The sequence below is a fragment of the Zonotrichia albicollis genome, chromosome 5 (assembly GCF_047830755.1).
Source record: "Zonotrichia albicollis isolate bZonAlb1 chromosome 5, bZonAlb1.hap1, whole genome shotgun sequence".
In the NCBI taxonomy this organism is placed as follows: Eukaryota; Metazoa; Chordata; class Aves; order Passeriformes; family Passerellidae; genus Zonotrichia; species Zonotrichia albicollis.
In genome coordinates this window covers 56,864,544-56,887,301 of record NC_133823.1, presented here as the reverse complement: position 1 = coordinate 56,887,301, position 22,758 = coordinate 56,864,544, and the positions used below count along the sequence as shown (strand labels likewise).

The window sequence follows — 22,758 nt, the reverse complement described above, 5'->3', positions numbered from 1 at the left end:
AAATTTAGATATGAGTCTTTGTAATGGAACATTATGACAGGATGCCCTCAAGTGGCAAAATATAGACTCCACCCAGTAAAAATTAAAGTGGTTAATATATATACATTTGCAGCTAGAAGAACCACTGCTGCTTCAGATACTGACACTCTGGATGAGCCTAAATATCTCTTGGTCCTAAAAGAGCATCAAGAAACAAATTAAAATCAGATCATGTAATTTTTGCAAGATAAAAACTGGGAGGGAAAAGAAGTTGTCAAAGATAAAATATTGTCTAGCCTTTAGCCTTCATGGATTGAATAATTTCTTGCCCACAATATTAGCTTCTAGTTCTTACAGAAGACTAGCAAAATCTTAATATAATTGCTGGTGTTACTAGAGAGGAACTATCAACAGTCAGTGGAATTGCACGGATTCTCATTTATTTGCTTTAGTTCAGGCATGAGCCTTCTATTTCAAAGCCATACTGTACCAAGCCCCATAAAAACCAAGTACATTCATGTATTCATAAATAATCACAGATGATGTTTTATAGGTTCGCTGTTCTTTGGCAATACAGCACACATTGACACAAATAATTTTCTGAATTCATAGGAAGTTGGCTTGCTCTCAGTGACAAACCTGGCAATAACAACAAAAGGAAATATTCAGCAGTTGGTATGAATTTCTGTTTTAAAAGTTCTTCAACTCTAAGCAAGAATTTTCATTCTCTTTCCCCTTTAAAAAAAAGACACAGAAGATTTGACTTACCCAATTTCTTCTTTTTTCAATACCTCAACAGAGGTTTTGCAAGAAATACCATTACTACTTTGCTAATATAGTCATCTTTTCTTATATGATATTTTTAAAAAATAGTTTTGTATGTAAGCCAGAATACTTAAGTTTGAAATATTCATTAATAATTCAAATGCCACTATAATTACTCTAAATAGAGCAGAGCAGAACTTTAGTGGTTGCTGCTTCTTTCCCTTTTAAACTGCTTTTTAACTGAACAGATCTCATCTAAAAAAATATTTGAAAATAAATGGTGAGTGGTTCAGCTAATCTTAAAGTCTTTCTCTTTAAAGTCACTGTTTTATCTAACATCTGAAGTTTCTCTTCATTAGGTCTGTAATCTTCTTAAAACCTCCCTTTTCCATGAGAGCCACAAGTATTTCCACATAAGTTCTTTAAGTAGGTAATTCTACATACATTCATGAGGCTGATGTGACATCATCTGCACTGCTCAAGGACAAAGGACATGTCTTTATTAAAACATCATGCTTTTCAGTCGCCTTTTACTAGGCTAAGACCTATATTACTTCTAAAACTACTACACTAAAGATTTTGCATGAAGCCTGAGAGGTTTTAAAATGATGCAAATAACCTTATTCTGATCTTAGGCAAAAAAAATTCCCAATAATCCAACTCCAAAAAACAAATCAATGAAACAAACAAACAGAAAAACTGTAAAAAAATCATTAATATTACCACAGGTGTGGGAAATGATGCTAGAATTATTCCCTTTTTGCACAACACTCTTTCCCTGACTCTCTGCTCAGGCAGCTACGTGCCCACATAATGGGGTCCTTGCCCTCTTACTCTCCCCTTCTGACTGCCTGGGTCAGTCTTTACATAAAAGAACCCAAGTTCCACCTACAAAGCCGTCTCTCTGTCTTTATTTTCATGGCAGACACTTTTATATCAGAGTACTTTCATCACAGTGGCACCCATACCAGAGCTACAATACTGTAGTTAAGGGTCTGTTCTTTGGCATTTCTATTCTAAAGCACTATTGTATGAGGTTGCTCAGCAGCTAAAATTCCTTCCATGCTGAGACTTGGCATACAAGTGCTTAGCTCAAAAGCAATTTAATTTTTTTAAAATTTTGTTTTTAACCCTCTGGTGTCCCTTTGCAAAATGTAAAGGTGAAAAACAATACTGGCTTTGAGGGGTTGCTGGGTTTGTGATGGTGTGAGTGTATTTTATAATGAAATATTGCATGCTGTTTGTCAGAAATATAGTTTTCAGGAACTATCTGAAATCCTTGAATTACCCTCTATGAAATAAGTAAAAAAAGATCTAGCAGAAATTCCCTCTGAATGAGTGAGATTTACACTCTGCATTTGCTAGAGTGTGAAGGTGCTCTCCTATGATCATTTTTAAATACTATCTTGCTTGTTATTTTACAGGTATAGATAAAGATAAATGTATTAAAATCAGAAGTATTTTAAAGTCAGGTTAGCTTTAACTGGGAGATTTAGGATATAAAACAGCTGCCACTTGGACTGAAACAGAATTTCTGTCTTCTCATCCCCTTCATGAAACAGTCTATGGAGCAAGGTTCACTCTGAGGATTTCACAGCATCCTTTGAAGCCATTGTTAGGCATTGCTCAGAGTGGCAACGTGCCAGACTGATGGACTTTTGGTCTGTTCTCCTGAAGTTAAGAATGGAAAGGGTGCAGAGCAGCTTAATGTGGATTAATGGTGACACTTTAAATTATATCACTGTTATTTCAGAAAAGGCAGGAAAACACTGAACCATGCTACATCAGCATGTTGATTAACAGGTCTTATACACCCACAGACACTATAAAAAAATTATTAAATGCACAAAGGGTGTTGGGGTTGGTTTTAAAATTTTTAAGTAACCAGAACCTGAGGATTTTGTCTTAAGAATTGATGATTATATAGATTTTTAGGAAGAGACACAGACACTAACTGACAATAAAAAGTTTCTATTTAAATAAATGATGGAACTTGAGTATTTATTTCCACATTAGATACAAGGCAAAGGTCTAACATCCCAGCTGTGACATCCTTGTGTACAAAACAGCACTGAGGGCAGAACTCACCCACTGCAGGAAGGGGTAACATGTTGACGCAAATAGTTTTGCTTGGACATTAGAGTGACGCTTGAAATCTGATAGTAGGACATAATTTGCTGAAGGTACACATGCCAGAGTCCTTTATTTATTCTTAAGTGTAAATGACAAAGGTAAATGATGTACATATTTTCCTCAAGTTACCTCACTAGTCATATCTGAGCTATCTGAACTGGCTCTTAAGATGTCTGTTGACCTGTTTGGAAGAATGATATACAAGTGTATATGGCCCTCAATTCCTTAAGCCTACCATGAAGGTCTCCCAGGAAACTAAGCAGTCCTCAAAAACCTAGTCATGCTCTGAAACTACTTTTTCACATGTTTTCTTCTGAATAATAATTTACTTTTCCCTCACAGCTTTGCTTGTATAATTCAACATACCTCTAAAGACAGAAAAATTAGGCATCAAATGTTTTCTACTCTAGAAAACATTTGTATTTGTGGCATTTTTCTTTCCCAGTTTTTCAGTATAAGCCCAAGAAATGTTTATATCTTCAAAGGCATCTTCATCTCTTGCTGGAAATGGAAGACCAGACAAATTCAAATACTGTGTCCTCCTTGATGCTGCCATTCCTTTGTGAGGGTTAGAGGTAGGTGGGAAAATTTTGTGGTGCACAAGATGAAAATTGAAGGGTGAATCAGGCTGTGACCACTAGCAAGCTGGTTCTTCTAACCTTCCCCCTTTGGTAATATCTAACAACAATAACACCCCAAAAATGTGCTGACAAGGTACTGGTGGTCCAAGAAAAAAGCCCAAACACATGACAGATAAAGTCCAAAACCCATATATGTCTATAGTGGTGAAATTATACTCAGTTCTGTTACTTTCCATTTCACTGGAAAATCAAACAGAGAAATATAATTGGAATAGCAGCAGAGCTCTCCTTGCAAATCAATTATCTGTTGGAACAGTAAAGGAAACCTTTTCTGAGTATTTGCCAGCTATGCTTTTCTTTTTGTGTAAATATCCTCTTTTTCAAGCTTATTCAAGTGCAATAATCATCTCTCTCTTTTTTTAACAAAATGTACAAAATATCTGAAGCAATTAGACTGCATTATTCACTAATTACAACAAATGGTAATTTTCAAATCAGAGCTACTGTCTTTTCTGCAGCTATACAATCACAAATTAGTAAGTTCTTAGTTAGTGGGCTTCTGCTGGAATCACTGGCAAGGACTTTAAGTACAGTACAGCAGTGCGAACACATTTCTGTAATATAACCAATTAGTAAATAATTTTGTTGCTTATTACCCAATTAAAGATTGCTTTCATTTTTTACATGTTTTTGCACATGTGTGTGAATTTGGGTGTCTATGAACATGTATAGCCCACAGAATTAAAACAAGATGGACTCAGAGAGTCCATGAATTATCAAACTAAAAAGCTCTTCCTCATGGAGTGGCTATTTGTGAGGTTCTTAATTGATTTGCAAATGTAGGTGATGGATGTGTAAAGATTAAAACCACATGTCAGTCTGTTGATCTTTAAATTTTCAGTTGTACTATTTATTTCACTAAGTCAGTTTAGCAATTTCTTCTTTCAAAAGTATGTTCTCTGTTTTGCTTTAATAATGGACACTATTTTTGCCTTGCAAGTTGTGGAGATTGATGAGAAATTTTAATAAAGAACATTTTGATTAGACATCCTAATTTTTCAAAGAAGAGTAAGTGAATAAATTAATCACAAAATGACAGGATAGGGTCACTGTGTAAACAGCTGAAAAACCCCCTCAGATTTTTGTAAAGAACTAATTACACTAAGTAAATCACTAAATTATTTGAATTGTAGAGAAAAATAAAGAAGCAAGTTCTCATAAGAAATTTGGTATAATGCATGTTTTTAATTTCTGAATATGTTTCATGTGAATAAAACTCTGATTTCAATTTTAGCTTCAGTAACATTTATATAAAGTCTCAGCAAGCCCATAAAATATACAGAACTAGATCTTGATCTAGCTTTTTACAAAGAAATTATACTCTTTTGCATAAATTATGCATATTAATTACTTATTGTCTTCCCATTCTAAAAAAAAAATCTCTCTGAAATGTGTAAGCTGATTTCTTCATGTTCTAGACATAGGAAACACATGCAAAAATATGAAAGATCTTATCAGATGGCAACAGGGAGGAGTATTTGGGAATATTAATCAATTGTAAGGCTGTTTGAGGCTGTAATTGGATATTTCTGAATAAAAATGGTATCTTAATCTTTGCAAGGATGCCTTCTGAAATACCATACAACAGAAGTGACTCCTCAGCTGGAATTCTGTGGGCAGTGGCAGTGAATGCTATTTAAAAAACATAAATTCAAACCTGAGTATATTCAGAAAAGTGTCATTAAGATAATCAGGTGAATGAATGATTTACCTATGAGATGAGAAAAACACTTAGCACCAGCTGCCTTGAAAAGACCTCCTTTATTTTTTCCAAAGAATATTCCCATGTAGATGCTTCAGTTCTGCATCCTCTACAAATAACTACTGTCTTGATTTTAAATAAAAGATCACCAAAAGAGAATGTGTTTTCAAAAATTTTCAATGCCTTTGGTGTATAAATCTAGACTGAAGAAAGAAAGAAAATATAGTATGCCTTACTTGGGCACCTTATCTTATTTTCTGCTTCTTCTGCAGTCAGGTGCAGCCTCACTCCTGCAGCAACAGGACTCTGATCTACTCACAGCCAAAGTGAGCTTATAAAGAGCCAAACTAACGTAGTTTCAGCAGGAGCTGAAACTGCTGCAGCTTTGCACATTCATCACACAGTGATCAACAGGTTTCTTTTGTGTTTGCATTCCAAACGTAGCAACCTGAGTTTTCCAGAGTTTATATGTCTGATATATATATATACATATATATATATGCACTGTTCTTTTTCCCTCTGTTGAATAAGGGGAAGACCATTTAATGGTAATAACCAGCTTATTACCATTTACCTCTAGCATGGATGTATCCCTGATTTTTTTCTCTCCCTGTACGGAGAAAAAATTATCCTTTGCTGAATGATTTGAAATCTAAGGAGTCCCTTTAATGTGAGAAATCTAGATGAGAGTCATTACTTGAATTGCTCACAGCTCATGTATGATTTAACAGGCAACAGCAGAGATATAAGCATGCCTGAATCTCCAGAGCATGACAAAGGAGTGGATGGATAGCACCACATTCCTGAAATCTCACTCCAGATCAAAAAGTGAGTCCTCTTGGGAAATGGTGTGTATTGGGTTCATAAAATATAATAAAGTGTTTGCATTTCTGTAAGTGCATGTGTGAGGAATGATTGTACACCTGAAGGTTGGGAGTGCTAGATTTCAGATACGCAATTATTTTTAGCATTTACAGCTAGGGCTTTTGCCTGTTACAAGTTGCCTTGCAGCAGCTAATAAGCAGAAACTTTTGGGTCACTTTTACAGTCAAGTCACTCACACTAATGTTTGGCAAGAAACTTCAGTGGGAAAGGACAATATTGCAAATATATTTGTGGAGATCATCCAATTGTTTATGCATCAATATAGTGCTGGAAAATAAATAAGGATGTTCAAGGATTTTTTTTTATATGTCACCACAGTTTTTATGGGGTAAGTCTTTAGTGGCTGAGCTTTGGAACATTGGCAGAAGAGCAAGGGAAACCATGTGAAAAGGTTAGCCAAAAATGTCAGCTTTAACTTTAAAGAAATAACTTGTTCACTCAGAACAGAAAATCCATAAAACGGATACAGGACTAAAATGAAACCAGCAGGACAGCAAGAAAGCCTACAATGTGTGTGGAGTGCATAAAGTTGCTAATCATTCTGTATCAAAACTTTTCTGTTTCTTGGTCACTTCTTAACTGGAAATATAAGCAAACTGATTTGTTTTGTGCAGATGCTGGATGATGCTGAGAAATCAGTCCACCTCTTTAGGTGCCTGAGTATGAATAGTAAAATTTTCCTTTACACACTTCTGTTTTGCACATCTTGCCTGATGTAAGAAGTCACAAAGCAACAGACACAAAGGAACTGAGATGTTTTGTATCTGCTATTCAAAGATAGGCTTGCCACAATGGGAAATATAAAGTATTTGGCAATTTAAATCAGGAACAGGAGCTGCAACTTTTGGTGTGTTCTGTCAGATGGACTTGCAAACTATTGAGCTGTGCAGACTGTGTGTTCTTCAAAGATGCTCCCAGTTATGAAAATAACTGCATTTTTTTTTTAATATCAGCCCAATGATGTGGAATGATGTTCAAACATGCCAATTATATAAAACATATTTATTTTTCTACCTTCTATTCTTCATGCTGCTTTTCATTAGGTGAAGATTGTGATTCTTCTGAAGGAAGAATAAAGAAATATTTTTTAAATTTGCTTCTTGTTCATAACCACTAATTCATATTAGAGAAGGATTCCTTCTGTGATAGTTGAAACTATTCACATCATGGTCAGAGTACCAGGTATGATTAGACAATGACAAGTCATGTCAAGAAAATAATACAATTCTTGTGTCATTTGATGAAATGTATAATTTCACTGTAATAAAATACAGCTGAAGCATATACCCCACTATTATAATTCTTGAATTTTGTGACTGTGCTCCCTGATATAAAAATGCATCATGCTGCTTTTGAGTTGGGCACCAGAAATACTACTTTCTGTCAGTCTTTAATATCACAAGGGCTAAAGAGTTGAGAGAAACCTATTTCATGTGTTTTATTATGGCCTTGAAAATGGCAGCAAAGTCCAGGATGAAGAGCGTTAGCTGAAATATCTGACTCTGACACTAGGAGAGGTTTTCTGTCCAGCTACAATGGGGTTTTCCTCTTCATTCAAGCTCTTCAAGGGTTTCTGCAAATGGCTGCAGATGGCAGAACCCAGGATTTCTGAACAGCTCTGTGATGCCCCACAAACTCAGTTCAGGTGGAACATAAGTTTGAGATATTTTTAAGTGTCCCTCAGCACAGTGGTAACAGTGTTTAGCTACACCTGCTTTCCTGCCCCATCCAGGCTGGGTTAGTGGCACCCTGTCCCCCTGTCCTTGCTGCAGCTCCTGCCTGGAAATGTTCAGGGTCAGGCTGGATGATCCTCTGAGCAACCTGAGCAGCCTGACCTGGCTGAAGGTGTCCCTGCTCACTGCAGGGTTGAACTGGATGACATTTAAAGGTCCCATCTAAACCAAAATATTCTGTGACTCTACAAAGTATGAGACGAAATTTTCTTCAGTTTATAAGTGAAATCTTACTAAATGGTGCTGCAAACCCAGAGTGAATATCATTTTGGTATTAAAAAAATAGCAAGTACTTATTGAGCAGAAAAATTTTTATTTCCTGTTACTTTAGATCGCATATTAACATAATTTTTGATGTATTTAAATAAGAAATATTTATACCTTTAGGTTTTTTCTGACAGGACCAGCATCAGTTCTGTAGATTTCACTAAAAAATATAATAGGTAACTAGTATGGAGTATAAAAGTGCAAGAGATTTGGTTTAAAATAAATGTCAGCTTAAAATTTAGTCACTGAAAAATAGTCAAAGAGAAGTCATTTCTGACATATCACTTCTTATTGAATTAGTCCACTGTTGCATGATGGTTTTGCAGCCATACATATTTTTTTACCTTTTTCTTTCCATTCCTTGTGAAAATAACTCTAAAATTATAATATAACACAGAATATGCTGTCCAGAAAGACTGGAACATGTACTGGCAAATAAACTAAAAGATGTAAAGTAAGTAATAGGTTTGAATTTCCTTCCACTTCACTTCTGGAGTTTACTTATTGCTTGTTTTTTGTCTGTAATCTCTATAAGCATTGTTCTATTCTTTATACTACCTCATCTGAAGTAAAATTGACAACCATATTAATCTCTGGCACTTCAGTTATTTTCATGTTGTAGCTTTCAAGGTCATACCACAAAGGAATTAAAACCTACGTCAAGTAGTCCTCTTTCCTTTTAATGATTTTGGACTTTAAAATATTGTCAAATAATAATAGGATAGAGGGACACTCATTCAGAGAAGTGAAAATTGTGACATACAGAAGTGGAAGATGGTATTACAAAGTTTGGTTCTAACCTGAGTCATACTTTGTAGAGCAGACTATGTTCTGCACTAACTGTTAAAAATTGTTTCCTGGGATGTTTTAGATGGGTTTTTTTGTTGTTGTTGCTGGTTTCCAGTTTGCCTATAAGAATTCTAGAAATATCTTTATCTTGTGCAATTTCAGTAAGAAATTCAGGTATGAAAAAAAAGCTGTCTTTTAAGCTGATAGAACACAACAATCATTGTGTCCAACCCTTTCAAGGATTGTTTATTGAGCAAAGACTGACTGTGTCCCCAAGGCTTCCAATCCCTGCAGGAGCTCTGAGAGACATGACAGAGGAGCAGGGGAATCTTGGCATTTTGGCCACTGTGGATATAAACAACTGTGATGCAACAGTGTATTAATGATAATCCAAATTACTTGTATGCAAAATTATCATATCATAATAAAAATAATTGTGACCTGACTTAAACATCCCCAGAGAACCAGCCGTTCAAGCCAGCATGTGGCTTGCAGTGTTACAAATGACTTTGCAGTGTTACAAATCTGACAAATGTAATCTTTATGAAAGATTCAGTTTAAACAATTATCATTGAAGTGTCAAATTTAAGAAAATCCTTTCTTCTTAGCTTTTGTTCATTTTTCCCTATTCACAGTCTCCAAGCACTTCAGATAACATTGAGGATCAACTAATATTGCCATCATTGAGCAGCAGCAACGATGGTACTTCATTAACAAACTCTTAACCATTTTCAATGGGAAGAATTGTCTAACATAAATTGGGTTTTCAGTTAAAGATGAGACTTAGGTGATTGTATCCTGACTGTTCAACAGAGGAAAGGCCTACTGGCATGATGTTAACTTTGAAGGTAAAGGCAACTAGATGAAAGCCATCAGCCTTTAGTTCTTACAATGTAGGTTTCACGTGTTAGATGAAAGGTCCCCATGACAGCTGTGGGAATATTCTTCTATTGTGTCAGGATTGTTTTGCAGCAGTGCCTAAGAATACCAGAGCCATAAGCCAGGTGCAAGACTGCTACTGCATGGGTACTACAGCCACAGCAGCACAGTTTTGTTTGAGGAAAATAAATTGGGTTTTGTGAAGCTCTATCCTTCTCTGGCTGGACTATGCCCAATTCCTACACTAACTATATTACCATGTTTACTGTTCTCACAGACAGATAAAGGACAACAGACTGCAGTTTAGCATGACTGGTAGAAATGTAATCACCCTAGAAAACTAAGAGGATTCTCTCAGGCAGTCTTGAGTCCATTAACGATTATCTTTAAGAAGGTACTTGTGGAGACAGAAACTTTTAAAGGCAAAAAAAGATGACTTATGGATTAGCCTAAGTTTAGTTCCTGAAACAAATATTTAGTCAAACAGCTTACTTTGACTGCCTAGAAGATAACATGAAAATAAGAATAATCAAGCATTTTTATAATTAAATGTCATCTATTCTTCTTTGGAGATATTTAATGACCTTCTGTATAGTTTCATATATACTGACTTCATTAAAATTTCTAACATTGTGCGTGAATAGGTGAAACTGCCACAACATGAGCATACAGATGGACAGAAGAAGTTCACTGTCAACTTGAAAGAATGGTCTAAACAGGATTCCACAAAGATCTGGATGGAAGCTATTCAAGAACATTGCTACTGGCAGTTTCATGGAACACAGATCCAGCTTTCACAGTGGGAGTGACTACAGACATACTTTATAGTGCTGGGACTCAATGTGACCCTAAAATTGCAGAAATAGCCCTTGAAAAGACAGAATACTGTTCAACAAGGACAATTGTGGAGTCTGACATTTAATTTTTAGCAAATCAAAGGTGACTGAGAGCCATGGATGCACCACTGTTAAGGAAAGGCAAATAACAGCTGTGGGTATAACTTCAAACCAAATTAAGTGGCCTTTTAAAACAAGTGCAGGCCAGTATTTTTCCTATCTTGGACATAATGGTTTGAAAAAGATTTTCACTAGCAGGGGAAAATCTAAAGGAGAGCAAAGAAAGGATTCAAAGTTCATAGTGATGACCTTGTTTGAATTTTTGTGTTGTCAGATAAACTGCAAAAGGAAAATAAATGAATCATTCTCATGTCCACTGTGGATGAAGTTACACAGCATCACAGAATCAGAGCTTTAAGAAATTTTGACATGTTCTTTCAGGTAATGTTACTCCTTCTAAATATATTCTGTGTTAACTTTGAGTCATTAGTCCAGGGGGAGATCTATTGTTAACAACTACTACTATGATATTTAGAGATGTCCTTCTCAGGGAATCAGATTACAGGAAACTCAAAAGAAAAAATAAGTTCTTATTCAAAATGTGTATATCCCAAAGCCTGCTGTGTGTGAATTATTACCATCTCTTCTTTTGAAGATCCCTTGTATGCAATGTCTGACACTTGGATATTGGCAGGCTAAGAGCATAGGTTAAAAAACTTTCAAGAAAATTTTGAGAAATTCAATTTTTCCCTTCATTGTTCCTCATAAAAAAGATACATATAAGCACTGTCTCTATTATAGAAAGTATTTCATATTTTTCAAAATATTAATTTTCTTTCAAATTTAATTTTTTTTTAATCTAGAAATTTATTAGAATTTACAACCTCCTAAGATGTTCCCCTTTCTTGTGAAACTTAGCTAGTCAAGCATTTTCTCAGAGGATAAATGCAGCATTCTTGCCAGATTCAGTAATAAGTTTCATTTAAAAAGCAATTTGATAAAACAAAAAGAGCAAAAAGTAACATCCCTGGTAACCTAAACATATATTGCTAAGTCTACTCTGTGCTCTTTTGAACTTTTATAAGAAGTAATCTTGAACTGAGAGCTGCACTAAGCTTTTTCTTAAAGATCTGAACTGCAGAGAAACAGTCCCTTTAGGAAAAAATTCTTTTGAACTTTATATATTTGAATCAGCTGGTTTAGATGGAAAGCTTGTAAGAGCACTTTTGCTACATGAATTTAGAATAAAAATAGCATATTTAATTTAGTGCATATACATTGTTGGAGGAGGATTTCTGAAACGACTTTTCTAAAGCTCTCTCTAATCTTTCAAAGCTTATGAGACTTTAAAAAATATTTCATGTTCCCACAGTTTTAATTGAGCTGCATGTACAGCTTAATGGAAAAGGAGAATTTTGAGAAGGCATTCAACAGGTCAACATATCAAACACAGCTTGATAAAATGTTGCTTAAGGTTAACAAGCAATACCTCACATATTATCCAAGCTTGAGAGAAGCCAAGAGATTACATTTCTGCTGTTGAGAAAAATGGTTCTTTATCATATTCAAATTTAAATGCCATTGGGAAATTTCTTTGCCTCTGTGTTATATCCAATGATTTTTACCAGACTGATTTTTAAATGATGCACTGGGACGAATTATTCAGCCAGAAAACACTCAGAGCATGCAGTCCACCTTCCTTCCTGTCTCTCCCTTAGTTAATTACTGTTTTAACAAGTGGATGACTTCTAGAAGTAAAACATTTTAAAGGATGGAGAACTCACAATACTCCTGGTAGTCTGTTGCAATGGCTGCTAACTTTTGCTACTTAAAATTCTTCACATATTTCTGGTTTAATTTTTTCTAGCTGTAACTCCTATCATTTGCCTTTTGTTACATTTTTGTGTGAAATACTGAAGAGCTCCTTCTTAAGAAATTTTTGGTCTCCTAAGATTTAATATGATCAGAAGCTTTTCTTCTCTAAAGTGATAGATTTTGAGTCTTTGACTATAAGCCATTCTTTCTGATACCTTGATTATCCTCCTGGCTCCATTTTTAATAATCCTTTGGTGTACTTAAATTCACTTTAGAGAATTGCATGTACTCTAAAGCAAGCTTGTGTGACTCTTGTACTTACACTACAAATGATGCCCATGATGACAGCACAGTGCTCTTCATCCTGGCTGCACTACTGAATATCATTTGTCAGATTGATGATAGTGCTAGTTTTGAGTTTAATAGAAAAAAAAGTCTGCTGGAGATCTCTTTTCAGAGAATTTGTTCCAATATCCACTTTTTACTGTTTTTCTGTCCAGTCTTTCCCAATTATTCTCTCCATTTCCTTTCCTTGACTAAACTATATTCCAATACTTGTGATACATTCTTCTATAGTATCACACCTTGATGTGATGCCCATCTCCTGTACCAAGTAATGGTAAACTCCTGTTGACATTCAGGAACAGAAAGGGGGAAGCTTAATTTCTTACTTCTCAATATTTCATAATATTTACTGAAATCTTTAAAATATTATGTCACCGAAGTACTGATATATTTTAGTCTGCAAAGCATTCGTTGAGTTAATAGATTATAAAGTTACAATGACAACAGATACAGATGTAGATATAGATACAGATCTAGATGTAGGTATAGGTAGATATATCAATGCGATTGATATAGCAGCCTTTAAATTCCTAAAATCACCCTATAATTTAAATCACTGTGATGTTAAGCCCTCTGTCTTTTTAGGATCATATAAAGTTTCCAATTTGCCTTGGAAGCTTTAAAATTGTATCTATGGGAGATTGGGTAATATTAAGGATTTTAAAATGGAGCTCAAAATTGCTATTAATTCAAAGTAGTTTTTCATAAATTGTGTCGGTTATACAAAGTTCATGGCTATGCCTTTAAATTTCCTCTTGCCTCATCATTAAATAGAGGCATAATTGTTCACCATGTAGAATGGAGAGAATACATTTTCCCTTAAATATACTAATTTCACTCTAGGCATCAGGTCACTGTAAATTCACCTTTCTCATGGAAACAAGTAAAAGATCAAAAATTTCTTCAGAGGTTACCATTATGTCAATTTCAGTTTCTCTGGAGGATGGTTTACCAGGTTAGGGAACAGGAAACAAATGTGTAATGTGAAAAGTCTAGAAGATTTTCCTATGCATCATATTATGATTTATAACTCCTGTGTGATTTTGCAGGGAAAGTATTCAGGGAATGTAATAATAATGAGGAACAATCTGTCATATTGTTAATTGCCTTTCAAAGAGATGTAGGCTGCTATTAGGCTGCCCTTAGCTTCCTCTTAAACAGCCCCAGCTCTCCTATGATCTCCTCCTTGGTCCTGTGCTGCAGCTCCTGAGCAGCTGGCCATGATGCTCTTGAGCTCCTTCACATCCTCCTTGAGCTGGGGTCCAAACACAGATGCAGTAATTTACACCAGTGAGGGCTTTTCCAGTGTCTTATTGACAGTGACAACATAGATGGTGTCCATCATAACCTCCAGGGGCTCTCAGAAGTGCACAGCTCTTGATTATTTCTTTCTAGAAGTTTGAGATACTAATTTGACTTGCATGAATTGCAATTTTTTATTTTTTGGCACTCTTTTTTCCAGTCATACATTGCAGCACAGAGATAATTGAAACAGAAATCCTAAACAACTGACTACCAGCAAGCAAATGAATAAGTAAATGAATAAATATATATTCCTATGCCATTAATTGTTGAAAAAACTCTATTGACTACAATGCTATGAAGGTGGCAATACATAGCACAGGAAATAGCATTTAATGGAATTCTTCATTCTTTAATTTGGCATTGTATGGCAAGATGAGAACTGAAGAGGGGAAATAAATTACTGCAGGATCTCCTAGGATGTCCAGGATATAAGCAGGGATGATTTTCTCCCAGTAAAGGATCTCCATACTCTGTGCAGGCATGGACATGTCTTACTAAGAGTATTTTACCTGGTTTTACCTAACTACCAAGTTTTAGGTGATATTCCAGATTTCATAGCTGGATGAAATCTGTGCCTCTTGGGACACAGTTTAATATTATATACTATGTTTTTGAGACATTGGGGTAGATTTCCACTGCTAGTTTGGAGCTATTCCTATCTAGCCCTGTGATGAGGTCTAGAAAAGGAGGGGAGCTGTGCCATTTAGTGACTGAAGAAGCTTCAAAGAAGCCCAAGTGGACTTTGACATGAAAACTAGGGACAGGATAAAGTAACTGTCTCTGTTTTTGTATCTAATGCCTGGGAAAGTGACCCCAGGAAGCCAGGACAGATCTCCAATATGCAACATGTATCTCTTAAAGGCTGTAGCAGTTGAAGCCCTTGGAAGTCTTTTCTATCCATTTCCTATAAATGTTCCCTAGCCAAAGATTCCCAAACTACATGTTATGAATTTGGCAACTATTGATTATATGAGGATTTTGACATGCAAATCACAAGGTCAAAAAGTTGGGGTTTTTTTAGAGCAATTCTTTAGTGTATAAAATCTGTATTTTTCAGAGGAGAGAAAACCATTAAAACAAACATTAACAGGAAAGATGACTTTGTCATGCGCATATGACCCAAATCTTATAGAGGACATCTAAGAAAACTGTAGTCTTTTCTTGATGTTTTGTGGTCAATATGTTTTGTAGCAGACTCCTTTCCTTGTATTTTTAATTTCTAAGGTTCCTTGATGTCAAGTATGCACGTCCCCATTTCCCTGCAGCAGATAATGGTACCTGTCTGTTTTCTTCTGTATTTCAAGGGTTCCTATTCTGAAGTGCTACGTCTTTGTCTGTTGCTGCAAATTACTTCAGCACAGTAATTTAATTGATTATTCACATTTCAGATTCCAATTCTTTGGATTCTTAAGCCAAACTTTTTCAAGGTATGTTTAACATTATATATTGTAATAATTTTCAACATCCACATTTATTATTTTTGTTGTTGTTTCTCCTTAAGGTACAGAATGTTATTAACAAAGAGTCAGGACAAATATCAAATCTATATTTGAAATAGTCTCAGTTGATAGCCAGTGTATTATAATTTGTTATTATTATTCAGCTATCCCACATTCTCATGTAGTATTGCTTAAAACATTCATTCCAGGATTCTTTTTAGTCTATGGATTATGAAATTTCTAAAAAACTTACAGACATCCAAGCCAAAAAATGACTGAAATAGTAACATCCAAACCACAGAGTTCTGCCACTTTTATGTTGGTGGCACTTAATTTGAATCAATGGTGTGATATCCTGAAGAATCAGAACACAAAGGGTTAGTGTAGAATCCAGCTTTATTTAATCTTCATTAGTGATCTGGAGGTGGAAGCAAACAGCTCATTAACAGAATTTGCAGATGCTAATAAATTGAGAGAAGTTATGTACCCGAGGGAAGATTGCAAAATAATAAAAGGGCATCCAACAGGGGTTTAAAATGTGGACAGAAAAAACCAATTTAACTCAGGAGAGCTAGTATTAATACAACTCAGAAAATAATTAAAAGCACAAATAAGAATGCAAATTAATTCCATACCTCACAGTAGAGAATGAGACATTGCATCAGCAGAAGAATATCTATTCTTTTAGATATTTGGAAACAAAAACAAAAAACTTGATCTAGAAATAGAGCCCACCACTGATGATCAGCAAAATAGGCAGGCAAAATGGATAATGAGAGGCATAATGCAAGATGCTTCTGCTTTAGGATTTTCTGTGAACTGATGAAGTCTCTAATTTACTATACATAATCAGTGAACTCCTGCAGGGGATTTTTCATACCTTTAGTTGTCTAAATATTGTCATTTTTTAATCAGTCTCTTAGGAAGCTCGCTAGATTTAAACACAATGAAAATTTACATGATAATGAAGCCTGGAATTTGAAAATTTAAAGATTGCTTGTGCCTTTTAACCTTTATTAATTTTTATGAATTAGAAAATATTAAGAACTTTATTAAAATAAGTAAATTTAGGAATTGATGCTATTAAATAAAAAGTATTACAACCCTTTGACCTGGCAGGAAATATTCACAAATCTATATCATTATTTTATAAATTTTATTTACAGAGTTAAATAACAATGCTGTTGTGGTTTGAACTATACATTGTTGGATTTAACCATTATTATAAATTTCTATCTTTGGACCTTTATAGCTAAAGACAGTGACATGTTAAAAAAAATCAGCAAAAGCAATAATTATAAGAAGATCATAGTTTTTTATACTTCTCTACATTAGATTTCTTCACTGTGGGAAATAACATCTCAGATATAGAGAGAAATAAAACTTGTGCTGCTTGCTTTGGCTAGCATTAAAGTTAGTCATGAGCTCATGAGGACATAATACCATTCAGATGTGAGCCTGAGGTTTTGCTAAACATTTCCAATGATTTTGACAGCTAATCCCTGTTTCTTTTATATTCAGAAAGCTAAAAGCATAATTAAAAAGTTCAGTTTGTGTAGTTCATTTTCCAAACATAATACAGGTGGCTGTATACATAATGTTTTCACTCCAGTGATTTCCTAGCCATAACACTTTTGCCCTTACCTTTTATCCTTATTTATTTGTTTAATGTTCATGTCAAACCAGAAAATGTTCCCTTTCTATTTCCAATGCAACAATTACTCTTGCTTTTCTGCCTTCCTTTTATTAGAGTGATATTTACTGCAGCAGCACTTCCTCTGCTTTTCCTTTCCTTCTCTAATTGCATTGCTGACTATTTGGAATGATTCCCTCAGTCTCTAAAGACTCTTTAAGATCAGATTAGTTGATCATCTCATCATTTTTGCAGTCCCTTAGTTGGTGGTAGCCTAGAGCTTCTCATTTTGAGCTTCACTTAATATGATGTTCTCTTGTCATTGCCACTCAAGCATATGTATCACAGCTGTGAAGCTGCAGAACATGCAGGTTTTGGCAGCTACCACGCTTGCTTTGTGTTTGAAGCAGATGAGATAAAAAAGAGCTGTAGCATCCTGAGGCACAAATGATCACATATGGGGGAGAAGGAAAGAAAATAAAGGTTGTGTAGGCTTTGACCTCAAGTGCACATTTTTGTGTGACTAGTTGCCTAATGATACACATCTGTGAAATCAACATTGTATGCCCTCTTAAAAAGGACAGCACAATTTGTTGATGTTATTGTGGACTGACAGAGCATGATCTGTAAAGTACAATTGAATTCAAGAAAAATGAGGAATACTGGAAATACGTAGGCTTTGCAGACAGGCAGAGGAGGATGAGCAATGGAATGGAATTTCAGCTGATATGCGTGGTATGTCTGGAATCCCTGCCTGAGAAATAGTATTAAAATTGAATTTCCCAGAAGAAATATAGGACTGTCAGAGAAACACCACTGGCAGCATGAGAAAAAAAAAATAGTCATTGCTTTCAATCTGTTATTTATCTGCTTTACAAGCATAAATCAGTCATTGTGCTTTAACACAAATAGTTAACATGTCACTTTCCCCTATGCAATTCCTCAGGTATCCAGTGAGACAATCTTCTTGGCTGTCAAACACACGTACCTTGGAATTGCAATCCCATACATTTAGGGCCAGGTTTGCTGTCTTTCACCAACTGGAGCCCTCTCATTCATCACACTAGGTCAGGTCACCAGACTAGTGCTGGTGGGCTTGCTTGGCCAGCTTCCCTGCATGGCAGCTGCAAAGGGCTGACTGTGATTAATCATGCTGCAGTTACAGTGCTATATTAATTGTTTTGATTCGCAGACAAAAAGAAAAACTTTCAGTTGTTAGGTCTCTAACAAGACACAAGTCGCCCCTTAATTTCTTCAAATCAGTGCTAAAACACTGAGAAACAGTATTAGTCTCTTATTTTCTCTTATGATTATGATTCAGGCTACTGAGCATCATGAAGTATCTTCCAGTCAAATAAGCTAGCACTGTTTTGAAGATTGTAAAATAAATTAGTAGTTAGGATAGATTAAGATTTATTTTTATTTTAAGGTTTCATATTTTCTCTAAAAATGATCGTCTTTTGAGCTCTTGTGATCAATAGCTTTCGCAGTTTTTAAAAAACCTAAAACCTAAAGAATATCCATGTTTTTATGTTTTTAAATAAAACTATATTGTGGGATTTAATTAAGAATCTACAGGGATTGTTTCCTTTTTGTCCCAGGAGTGAAGTCCAACACTCCTCTCAGCTAAACTCAGGGTCATGTCTTTGCCTGGTTTATGGCCAGGGTGCTTAGTACTGTTCTGTTGTACCAGGTTCTATCTTCATTCTTTTCAAAATCCATACTAAAGCTTTAGTTTGTGATTTCAAATCAGTTTTGTAAGCCTAATACATTTTCCCCACCAAAAAGTTCAACAGTTTCTTGGATTCCCGTCCTCAGCCACAGAGTCCTCACATCTTCCACACTGTTATTCATCTGATACATGGGTGGTGATCAGAAATTATCCACTTGAGTGGTGGAGAGAGGGAATGATGTTTCTTTACTGATATCTTAATTAGTCCACTGTGGAGAAAAAGAAATGCCCTCATTGACAGAAAGCCAACAGACATGTATGGTGAGAAGGAGTTGCAGAGAGGAGGACAGAAATCTGCCCTGACAGCAGAAAGCATGAAACTCACCTTCAGCATCTGGTCCACAGCTTGCTGGGTTAAATAAAATTGTTCCAATTGGGTTGGAATCCCAGGAAATTCTGAATTTTTTATTGATTTTTATGGTGTCCACATAGTTTTACTTATAATACTCATAGCTGAATGCTCCACATAGGTGTGAAAATTCAACAACACACTTTATTTTACTGCTTATTCTATTTTTAGTTCAGCATTCAGGCAAATCATCACTGAATTCTTCTCTCATTCTTGCCTGTAAAATTGTAAGTATCTCTGTTGAAGGCAAGCAAATTATGATGCTGCAGAAGTGGACAGAGATATCCAGCTCCTTTTTCCTTTCTGTTTGGAAGCTTCTAAACCAAACAAGTTTCCTGCAACCCAGAAAAATTATTCTCTACTTAATGTCTCTATTCAAAACAAAAAAAAAAAAAACAAAAAACAAAAAAACCAAAAAACAAAAAAACAAACCAAAAGCAAAAAATTCAATGCATATTGTCCTTTCTATCCACAATAAAAGGTGATTTGTTCTTTGAGGAGCAAACTGCAGAGAAGCTAAAGGTTCCACTAGATTTATCTGCACTGGTTTATGACATTACTACCTTTGGCTGTGTGCCTTGCCTCTCTGCTCATGCTGAATATGCTACAACAGATGCATTCCCCTCATCAAAATTCCTTCATAGCTTTGTTTGTTGTCATTATTCTGCTGTATTTCATTACTTGAATTAATATGTTGATCTGTGAACTTGAGTGACTCAGGTAACAAAGCGTGCTTCCTTCTACCCCTCCTGCTATAAGCCAGTAAATTCTGATAAAACAGATAAAAAGTGGATATCATGTTTTATCATGTAGCTATTAAATCCATTGGCAAACATCTGTCAGAGTGCTAAGAAAAATAGCAAGAAATTATCCAAATCTTAGTCTTAGAGTGCTGAAAAAGAAGCTATTTCAGATATTTTATTACATCTCATTCTCTTTAAGGTTCTTCCAAATATTTTTTTCTTAATGTAGAAAGCTAGATATTGAAAGAAATCAGTCTGTAATCAACTTGTCTACATAAGGCCATGAACTTTAGCTTTTAGGTCAAAGAAATGAATCAAAACTTTGTTTCCACAAAAGTCACCATAGCTACCAGCCACACTGACAAAGGATTTATTTTTGATTCAGTACCAGCTAATTGTATGTGATGATACATATTTCAATGCATCATACAAAATCAAGCAGAACAAAAATCTTATAGTGAGGCAATCATAATATAAAATGCAATATCTTTTGTCATACAAAATTCACCTTTTTTTTTTTTGTGCAGATGGACCAGTACCTGCAAAGAGTTGGAGTATTTTAAATATGCCTTTAGAAACTGGGATAGAAATAAAAGCTCTGCAGAGACAGATAAAAGGGATCAATAGAATACACCACATTTTCCAATACCTTGGCTCTGAACCAGTGCCCCTCTGGTTTAAAGGATAAATAATTCAGGGGGAGAAGAAGTATCTAAGAGTGACCTAAAAGAAGGAGGGATCTCCTGGTGGAAATATATTTTATGCCTTTACTGCTGACAGAGGAAATACAGTGAAGATAAAAACGGAGTGTATGGCTGAAAAAGCAGCACTTTGATCCTGGACTGTCCTTTTAAAGAACTGCATCCTTCAGAGCATGGTATCTGTTAAATCAGCTGTTATGTTTCTTCATCTACATGTGGGGGAAAATGCTGTTACAGAGAACAGGGTTAAAAAACTCAACATTGAATTTCAAAATCTAAAACAGAGAACCCTTTAATCCAGCCCTGGTCATAATCAAATATCTGGCCTCATAAATTTTTATTGTTCTTAATGAGCAAGAGTTTTAACAATTATTGAGCTATGAGTGCATGTTAAAGCCTCCCAACCCCCATCTATATATCTAAGAGTAGTCAGAAAATTTGATGAAGTTTCTGGTGCCTAAAATAATTTCTTTAATTTTATGGATAATAGTTTGTGGGACTTATAAAACAATAACAGATTTTTTTTTCCAACTTTTTTTTTTTTTTTAATGACAGTTATATTCAACAGACACTGGAATGGGGTGCATCTCCCAGGAATATAAAAAAAATTGTGAAAATATTTGTCATCCTGTCTTCATTGAAATTTGCACTGGCAACATAGCCCAGTGGTGGAAATGTGAAATGGAGGTAGCAATAAGTAATAAAAGCAATGAGTGACAAAGTTTCCTGCTTTTTTTCTTTGCAATGCTTGAAGACATCACAGACTGTTACAAAGCCTTCTGCTGAGACCTTCACCAGCTAGAATGTTAGAGCTGCCTTGATCCTTAAGTTTAATTTTCTAAATCCTTGAGTGGATGTGCCAGCTACTCTGCTTCACCTAAATCACAGGAGGTACGGGGTATAACTGTTTTATAAGCAAAACAGTTCTCTAATCCCTTAGCCAAGGCTGTTTCAGCTTAGAGAAGCTGAACTACACTTTCCAACTGAACTCACTCCTGCACTGCAGCAAAGTTTTAGCATGGACAAATGCACTTTTCCCTCTGGCTTTCCCATATTTGACCACACTTAGAGTTTCAAGGGGAGGGCACAGAAGAGGGTGCAGAAGCAGTTTTTCCATCTCTGCCTGCTGGTACCCCACTGCAGCTCCCAGCCTGACCCACTTTCCTCCTGCCTCCTGTTTTCAGGAGAAAGGCGAAAAGCCTTTCCCTAGAAACAGCTGGTAAAGAACTGGCACAGATTTTCCTCTTTGACATACTATGCATACTTTCCTATGTATTTCCATTCTTATGTATTTTCTTAACAAAGAGATTGCCTGTATAAATAAATAGTGAGGCAATCACACTTCCTGTTAAGAAGATCTGGAGTTTAATTCAAATGGCTGTTCTGGTTTTGTTATGTGTGTCTATTTGGGTGGCAGTCATGAAAGGAAACTAATCCACAACTGCCTATCTTCCCAATCTCCATTCAATTAATTTCACTGGTATCTTGATGCCTAATTCTTTTCAATACTCCTAAAAAACACCACTATGCAACTTCAGGTGCTTCATACACCAGTATTATTTAGGTCATCTTAGCTACAGAAGATTGATTTCAAAATAAGACACTCTTTAACATCTTGTACCTTCTCCCTGTTCATTTGCATTTTACTTAGGTCAGCAGTTTTAGAATAACTACAGACTTGTTCGTGAATGTGACTTGTCATTTTGACTACACCAAATTTGGCATCAAATCACTCATCAACATCCAAAATGCTTGCTCTTGTGGTAGGAGAATAATCAAATTGTCATCAAAGATTAGTAAATTAATGTTTACGTTTTGTGTTTGAATTCTCTAGTTCCTCAAATACCGTTCACAGAACAAGGAGAAGGACTAAATGGAAAATGTCAGAAGAGCCTGATTAGAAGTGCTATCTTGTAGCAGACTTAGAAAAGTTGTTGCAAAACTGAAACACCAAATGCTCCTCTACCTACTAACTAACATGTTACTCAAGATTCAGCCATTGCTAAAAAAATGTCTTCTGCCTCAGTGGCATGATGTCTTCTTTTTCTTGCCTTTCTTTGCCTTTTCTTGTTGTCTGACTAGTTTTA

General features: G+C 35.4%; 1 long non-coding RNA gene across 1 annotated transcript in view; it reads left to right on the top strand.

The window, feature by feature from the left end:
- Positions 1-21,192, top strand: part of LOC141729046 (uncharacterized) — a 74,745-nt gene extending 53,553 nt beyond the window's left edge. The window contains exons 3-6 of the long non-coding RNA XR_012580291.1: positions 5,952-6,048; positions 10,944-11,050; positions 15,463-15,501; positions 20,498-21,192. This is a non-coding gene — a long non-coding RNA (uncharacterized LOC141729046). The remainder of the gene's footprint in view (positions 1-5,951; positions 6,049-10,943; positions 11,051-15,462; positions 15,502-20,497) is intronic.
- Positions 21,193-22,758: the final 1,566 nt, after the last annotated feature.